We start from the raw sequence: 9,209 nt of genomic DNA on the forward strand, positions 1-9,209 counted from the left end.
TTTCTCTCTTACAGATTTCAAAGGCTTGTGTGCCCATTGTGCATTTCCTTGTGTTTCTCTCATTTCAGACTAGCAGCAGATGCCACCCACCCCCCATTGAGTTTTTGCAGTGAACCAGGCTGTAAATATGTTTATTTCTGCTCTAAAGTCGGACATTTTAACATGGGAGGTTGACTCGCTTTTGCTGCCAGCCTCTATCAGCCAGTTCAAGCACTACAATGAAATGTAGTTCTGCATGAGCGTCAATGCAGAAGTGAGATGGTTGGTGCCTGGCTGTATCCGATCATCACCAAGTCAACAGTACCCCATCCACCAATTTCTACTTAGTACACTAAGCTGACTGCATTGTACTAAATACAAACTCTGAAAGAGCAGTGGAGCAAGTCTCATTCCAAATGTAAATGTTAGAAAGTGCAGCTGAACGCAGAAGACCAAAGCAAAGAAACAAAGGGTAATTTGTAAAGTGATGAATTCCCCATTCAATTCTTTCCCAAGGGTCCTTGATTCAGATTTATGGACTGGTTCTGAATTTTGCTTGATATAATATATTAACCTACAGTGGGAATAAAGTTTGTGACCCCTCCCTATAATTTATTAGTTTTTGCTACAAATTTGCCCTAAAATGAATCTCATTGTTAGGGTCTAGGGTAGAGGAGATGAAATATTCTCAAAGTGTACTCGTACTGAACCGACAAATTTACTCATAAAATTAAGTACATGTACCACATTTATACCTCAGACTTCAGTAACAGCAATCTACATCATCACTTTATGCCAAATTCCTCCTGTTTAGTGTCAATCACAATAAACACTGTAGTTATTTAATGAGATGTATTAGAAAAACTAACAAGAAATAACAAAACTGTAAGGAAATGACTCATCCCACCAGGAAACAAAAGTCTAAAGTGTTGCAGAGATGGACGTCCTGTTAATGGTTCAAGCTGGAATTTGGACCCAGAGATAGGGAAATATTGAAATTGTTAAACTTGGTTGCTACATTTTTGTGACGTGATAAATAAACCAATACAAGAAAAACCATGGAGAGCATCATTTTTTTTATTTTAATGCTTTAGTTTTTGCCATTTCATGCTGACATGCAAGTTTAAATCAGCAGGAACATCACAACCAGCTTGACATGCCATCAGGTTTGTTTGACAGTTTCTGCAGGTAGATGGCAACCTCTGGAGGTCAAGGTGCTGTGTGCTGGTGTTGTCACGTGGAGCTTACTGGCGTATCATTGTGTAATTTATAAAAATTATCAGCGAAAATATTGTTTCATAACAAACACTTTGGTCATATTTGAATTGGATTAATAGAAAATCTTATCAGACTTTCATAACAAAGATCAACAAAGTTCAGTCCACACCCTTACATATGTAACCAGTGATGACTGGTCTTTTTTTATTCAGTCTTCACAGGTGCATTTGAAGTAATTTCATCTGATGCTGGTGAACGTCCATGATGATGCTTCCTGCTCTCCACATAGCTGACTGAATGACTGGATGTAAGATTCAGGCCTCCTCAGTAAACTGCATATGAACTTACTGTCATTATTAGGGCCTAAGCACAAGGATGCGAGGACCCTATTTTATTTGTAGTGTTTATTATTAGGGCCTGAGCACTGAAGGTGCGAGGACCCTATTGTATATGTATTGTTTATTAAGGCCCAAGCACGAGAGGGTGCGAGGAACCTTCTGAAATCATGCTGTTTAATAGGGCCCGAGCACAAGGGTGCAATGACCCAATTGTATCTGTAGTGTTTATTATAGCTCCTTTGTCCAACTGGACTCCCAGCAGTCTGACCAGCACTGATCCAGCTGGACCTCCTATGTGATTTTGTGCTTGTGTTGTTCTCTCAGATGTAAGTCGCTTTGGATAAAAGCGTCTGCGAAATGACAGTAGTAGTAGTAGTAGTAGTAGTATTAAGGCCCGAGCACAAGGGTGCAAGGACCCTATTGTATCTGTAGTGTTTTTTATTATTGGGTGGTAACGCGACAAATCTGTTAGACAAAATCCCCTGAAGAGGGAGCAGTATGCCGAGAGCCAAACAGCGAGGGGCATGGAGGCGCCGCAAGCAGCAGCTAGCATGAGACCAAAACAAACGACAATAACACAGGCATTGACAACTCAAAAACAGTAATGGAAAGAGGAGAAGCTGTTACCTTTCATCTCACAAAAGATGTGGTACTGCTAAAGACGGTGCAAAAATGAGGTGTTCCAAACGCCTGCTTAAAGTCGCTGACCCGCAGTACGAGCTGCCCAACCGTAAAAACTTTTCCAAAAAAAAAAAGATGTACTGGTAAAAATTCAGCAGAAGGTTTAAAGTTAAATCAGCTGTCAGAGTGCAATTCAATCTTTCACTTTAATAAGTTTGAAGGAAAGATTTATGTTTTTATTTTTTCAATTTAAGATCGTGATGAAATCAAAATCGTGAATTCATTTTTTTTAAATTGTGATGATATTTTTGCCATATCGCTCACCTCAACCTTGTGTGTTCCAATGAACCTAAGGGGGATACCGTCTGGAGATTAATGCTCCTGGTAGTTTCAACCATGGCAGTAAGGTTGAGGGGGAGGTTCCAGAGCACGTGCGATCCAAAGACCTCAACAGCGGAAGTGGCGGAGGATGACACTGTAAGTCACAACGGACCTGAAGGCAGATGAAGGTTGCAGCAGAGGGCGGTCTCCAGTCATCATGGACTCCATGCCATTGGATCAAGGCCCCTCTCTGCCAAGGCTCATGTGGTGGCTGCAGGCGCATCAGTCTCCCCACACTATGATTCAGATTCATAGAACATGGGATATGATACACGGGACACGTGCACTCTGCATGGCAGGGGTGCCCTCCTCCCTGAGCCAAGCTTGCTCTTGACCGCATAGCTTACCTGAGTTGGATGTTGGTACTCGAATCACCACTGTAGGGTGTTCAGGCGAAGCGAGCTATGGCACTCTAGGATCATCAGGTGGGCTTCCCTCCCTCATAGGTGTTTCGCTGATTTTGGCCCACTACACCTCAGGAGGGTTCAGCAACAAACCCAGCGCTTCAGGTTCGCCACTAATCTTTCTAAGGATTATCTTATCTAATACCCGGTCAAATGCTTTTTCTGCATCTAGAGATATAATTTTAGTTTCCAGATTATTGATATTCGAATGATCTATAATATTAAGTAGTCTACGAGTATTAGTAGAAGACTGTCTACCCTTAATAAAGCCTGTTTGATCCGGGTGGAGGAAAAGGGGAAGGGGTAATTATTTTCAAACCTTTGGAAAGAGCTTTACAGATTATTTTGAGATCTACATTTATAAGGGATATTAGATGGTAGCTTGAAGGATTCTTATCTGGTTTCAATAGAAGGCTGATATTAGCAGAGTTCGTATTTAACTCGTTACCTGTATTAATGGCACCTGTTTTAACTGGTTATCAGTATAAAAGACACCTGTTTTAACTGGTTATCAGTATAAAAGACACCTGTTTTAACTGGTTATCAGTATAAAAGACACCTGTCCAAAACCTGAAAACAGTCACACTCCAAACTCCAATAAGGCCAAGACCAAAGAGCTGTCAAAGGATGTGAGAAACTAAACTGTAGACATGCACCAGGCTGGGAAGACTGAATCTGCTATAGGTAACAGCTTGGTGTGAAGAAATCAACTGTGGGATAAATTATTAGAAAATGAAGACATACAAGACACTGATAATCTCCCTCCATCTGGGGCTCCAAGATCTCACCCCGTGGGGTAAAAATGATCACCAGAACGGTGAGTAAAGATCCCAGAACCACACGGGGACCTAGTGAATGACCTGCAGAGAGCTGGGACCAGAGTAACAAAGTAACCATCAGTAACACACTACGATCAGGGACTCAGATCCTGCAGGGCCAGACGTTCCCCCTGCTGAATGTCCAGGTCTGAAGTTTGCTAGAGAGCATTTGGATGATGCAGAAGAGGGTTGGGAGAATGTTATCTGGTCAGATGAAACCAAAAGAGAAATTTTCGGTAGAAACACAACTTGTTGTGTTTGGAGGAGAAGAAAGCTGAGTTGCATCCAAAGAACACCGTACCTACTGTGGAGCACGGGGGTGGAAACATCATGCTTTGGGGATGTTTTTCTGCAAAGGGACCAGGACGACTGATCCGTGTAGGGAAAGAATGAATGAGGCCATGAATGGTGAGATTTTGAGTGAAAACCTCCTTCCATCAGCAGGTCATTGAAGATGAAACATGGCTGGGTCTTTCAGCAGGACAATGATCCAAACACATCGTCCAGGAAACAACGGAGTGGCTTCGTAAGAAACATTTCAAGGTCCTGGAGTGGCCTAGCCAGTCTCCAGATCTCAACCCCATAGAAAATCTTTGGAGGGAGTTGAAAGTCCATATTGCCCAGCGACAGCCCCAAAACATCACTGCTTTAGAGGAGATCTGCATGGAGGAATGGACCAAAATACCAGCAACAGTGTGGGGAAACCTTGTGAATACTTACTTTACCTGCCATTGTTTATGTAATAATTTCTCGGGGGTTTATGTTCATGTTCTGGATCTCTGGAAAGCGTCTAGAGACAACATCTGTTGTATTAGACGCTATACACATAAAATTGAATTGAATTCCGTACGGCGCGCGTCGCAGTGTAACCTACGCCATAGGCTCTGCGTTGGTGTAACGCGGAACCATAAATCAGCCTTTATTCTGGCGAGATCTGAAAAGACTTCACAACAACGGGCAAGCGAGTGATTATGTACATCCACTGAGTGAATATTATGAAAGTAAAATACATATTTCTTGCTAGAAATGTAATCAAAACGCATTTTTATGCAGAAACTATCTCAAAATATTGATTTTATTCACCAAAAATTTGAAATGTCCGCCATGTTTTTTTGTTTGATTCAGTCTGCAAATGATGACGTAAAGCATTCTGGGAAATCTTTCTGGCCCTCGGTCGCAAAGTCAGCATCTGAAATCCCTAAACCACTACCCTCACAGGAACGCGCAAAATTTAGGGGTAGGGCTGAAAAGTATGGCTAGGGGGTGTATTGAGACTGGCCCTTAATATACCTGCATACACGTTTGGACTTTGGTCTGGTGAAGATGCAGGTGTGGCCATCTGCAATTGACTTCAGCTGTGAAATGCCTTAATTTCTGATCACTGATAAGAAAAGTTAGCCTTCACCTGTGCATCTCTTTTTTTTTTTTATAGCAACAAGGAGGTTGCAGAAGCCAATTTCGCCCTGCAACACACTGCACGCATTTCTTGTGTTCGTGCCCTGAATGTTATGAAGCAGTTCCCAAAGATCAGCTGAAGGAACACTGAACACCCTGGTGAACACACCACACTTCTTCACACTTCCATTACATCACAGAATATGGTTTTGCTTGCTTGATTAACATTAACCTTCATCTGATCTGCTTTTACACAACTTTACTCACTTGAAGGTGTGATGCTCCAAGTGTAATGGGAAGATGGAACAATGTTGCCTACAGGATCATGAGGTGAATCCCAAGATGCAGCAGTGTTGTACAGAGAACATTTCCAATCATATTCATATTTTAATTAGATTTTTGAAAAGGTAAAAAATCCATAAATAATTAAAAACTGAAGCAAAAACATTTTACATATGAAAAAAGAAAATATTGTCGGATCAGAGTGACATTTTCAGGTTAAATAATTAATACATTTTCAGGTTATGGCCTATAGAGTTTTTAGGACAACTAACAATTGTCTGCATGTTCCAGTTGTGGCACTTAAATGACTCTTACTCTCTTCCACCCCCCCAGTCGAATGAGTGTCAGGAACGTCTTCAGGTGTGTGAGTTCTGTGAGCTAGAAGTCCCGGTGAAGGACCTGGATGAGCATAGGGTGGTCTGCGGCAGCCGCACCGAGCTCTGCCGGGGCTGCAGCCGCTACGTCAAACTGACAGACCTGGCAGAGCATCGCCTGATCTGTTTCGCTGCTGACAACAGCTCCAGTCCTCCTCCAGTTACCAGCAGTGTACTTCATTCAAGTATGAAAATACAACATTTACATCAAAGCTCAGTAACTCTGCACAATGTGTTTTCTTTGGCTAATTACCTCTTTCTTTGTTTTTCCCAGCAGCAAAAATAACTGTGTCTTGTACAGGCTACAAAGCATCCTTTTCAGCCGAGGATATAGACAAACATACGGTATTTTCAAGTTATATTGCTGCATTTTAACAAGCTGAACTTGTAGAGCATGAGAGAAACAGAAATGTGAAGTTCAGATTGAAAAACATTTTCGTCTTTCAGGGTCCACATTTCATTGAGAAAGTGTAGTCCTTCTCAGTTATTTTCATGTAATTAAATTAGAATACATGATAGGCTACAATAATTTATCATGAATTGTAAGTGAGTAATTATGTGGTCTGATACAAGCTGTTAAAAATTAGTGATTTACATTTGATGTGTTTCCTAACTGATCAGATTTATAACTTAGAAGTTTTACTGACACTGTTATGCTAGGCAGATTAAGTCATTTAACTAAGGTCATTTTTTGAGCAGCATTCTTTGAGAAGTGGACACAGGAGGCAGCAACTAAGGGATGTAACTGGCATTCTTCCTTTTATACGTGTATGGCTATAGGACACAGATCCAGCAAGACCATAACAGTAAACCCCCAAAGCATAGGGAAGTTAGCAATGAGCCATTTCATTTATGGGTTAAATTTTTATCTGCAAGAAATTGATGTTCTTTTTTTTCCAGTAGTGACCAAACTTCTTAAAGCCCAAAATTAAATGCTGCTTTAACCATGCCTATTAAGATTAATACTAATGCTCATTGCCTCTTGTCAAACCAGATGGGATGTTTTCTTGCAGCCAAGTGGGACTCTGAAAAAGTTGAGCCAGAGCAGGAAGAGAGTGAGGACGACAGTGATTCCTCTGGACAAGAGGACGCCCCTCAGCTACGGAACGCAACCGCCCTGACAAATACGTTCAACCAAAAACCCTCAATTAATGAAGGAGACCCAGACAAGATTAGCACCTGCCTGCCCGCACTGTCATCTGGTACTGCCCGTCTTTACCCTGCGCTGGCATGAGGTGACCTTTTCTTAATTACCCACTGTTTGTATACAGACTGTTGAACATTTACTGTACAATTACATTTAGTTGTTTTCTTCCTCCCTCTGTGTTTTTAGGCGAAGTGCCAGATCCACATTGTCCTGAAAAAGAAATAAAGTTGCAGAACTTTTCAGAGTGGACCAGCAGTCTCAGAGGTTCAATGAAGATATTGTCCAAGCTGCTAAAATATAGTCAGCTGCTACTTTCCAAGAATAATTACATTTTATTTGAAAATTCTCATTACCGTGTTTTAGTAGTTTTATGACTGCTGAAAAGGATGCTTTGCAGTGAAAAATAGCAGAAACAAACAAGCCCTTATTGTGGGTGTGGGTGATGAAGTGTGTTAGACTGAAAACATTTTTATTGTTGCAATCATTTAGATCAGACTGTGAGGGGAAAAAAAGTTACATCAAACTCAATAATATTTACCTTTAACTCATTGTGCCACCTCTGCCTCGACATCACGACTGACCAGCACATGGGGCTCCACCCACAACAGAGCAAAAGCTGGATCCAAGACAGCTGCTTTGAGGTGGACGGGTCTGAAAAGGGGGCAGTGATCCCATCTTGTGTCCTGGCCATTTTCACATTGATGAAGATTCCAAGAAATCTTTTGTTCAGGGATGCCTGGAGACTTCTGACCAGGCCGCTCAGGAAACGGACTTGAGGCTTCATCTTCTCAAGGTGGTGATTGAGGGACAAGATAGATGGAACAACAGCACTGATTGTGACTACCTTCTCCCCCTGTGTCATATCAGTTGCTTCTCCAAACGGCTTCAAGATGTCCACCAACTCCTTCAACAGATTCCACTCCCGTGCTGTGAATGACAACTCCTTTTGCCCAGCCTTTTCCAGAACAACGCAGAGCTTTGGATGATCACACTGGAGAACTGCCTTCACTGGCCTTAGTGTTGAGTTCCATCTTGTGTTCACAGCAGCAGGAATGCCTTTCTGTTCCCCAAATTGAGCATCAAACACATCTTTGAACGTCGTGCTTGTGTGCAGCAGTGAACTGAGTTTGGATAACTTTGAAAGAGAAGGAGATGCCACTTTTGTTTTTTTCAAGCCATCTCCCACCACCAGCTGGAGAGTGTGCGTAAAACACTGCAAGCGCTGTTTCTTTGCCATGGCAGCATCTACTGTTAGCTGGTCTTCCAGGGTTAAGTCATGCCAGAGCTCTGGGTCATCTAGATCATCCCCGTCATCATCATCATCTTCTTGTTCGGTGGGGAAGCACACAGTGAAGGCTTTACGCATGTTAGCAGCGTTGTCAATAATAATGTAGTCCAGTTTATCTTTAATGTTGTATTCATCGCATATTACATGGAATTGGTCACAGATTCTTTCAGCTGTGTGTGAGCCTTTGAAGCGGTTACAGGCCAAGAGATTGGACTTTAGCTGTATTGTCTCCGTCTCTTTCTCTATCCAATGCACAGTGATACCAAGGAACCCCCTCATCTTTCGGTCAGACCAAATGTCCACAGTGACTGAAACATGGTGAGTGTTGCTCAGTTGAGTTTTTAATTTTGAACGTCTCTCTGCAGCGAGGTTCTCTGTTTTTTTATGTCAATGTTCTGCGACACACTGGGCTGTACTTACGATCAAGTACTGTCAGAAAGTGCCGAAAGCTCTTGTTTTCCACGATAGACAGGGGCAAGTTGCAATCAATAATCAAGTCAGACAGTATTGCATTGGTGATAGCTTTCTGTTGTGGATGACTCATGCTGTAATGCCCAACAGAAGTATCCAGGAATTGTGAGATTGAAGGCTGTTGTGGTTCATTTGGAATGCTTTTGTTCATCTGGTATTCGTCAAATCTGTAAGATACCAGCATATTAAACAGATGTCAGAAAATCGCTTATAGCCACACATGAGTTACTTGTGAAACTACTCTTCATTACTCACATCATTAATATATCAATCTTAACATTGTCTTACTATTAATTTAATTGTGTACAATGTTAAGACATTTATGACTGTTGATTTTATAAAGCAAAAATAATGACTACCACTGCTTAGCCAGCCGTGTAGTAATACCGGATGCACTGACTATCAGACTGAAGCTGAAAACACTCCATCTGGATTGCATACATGGTAAATCCATGCAGTAACGTGAACGTTACGTTACCTTCGAAGCTGAAGC

At 41.8% G+C, this 9,209-nt stretch overlaps 1 pseudogene; it reads left to right on the forward strand.

Annotated features, from left to right (window-relative positions):
* The first annotated feature begins 4,244 nt into the window (after positions 1 to 4,244).
* LOC133442183 (uncharacterized) lies at positions 4,245 to 7,044 on the forward strand (annotated as a pseudogene).
* Positions 7,045 to 9,209: the final 2,165 nt, after the last annotated feature.

The sequence above is a fragment of the Cololabis saira genome, chromosome 4 (assembly GCF_033807715.1).
Source record: "Cololabis saira isolate AMF1-May2022 chromosome 4, fColSai1.1, whole genome shotgun sequence".
NCBI classification, from domain to species: Eukaryota; Metazoa; Chordata; class Actinopteri; order Beloniformes; family Belonidae; genus Cololabis; species Cololabis saira.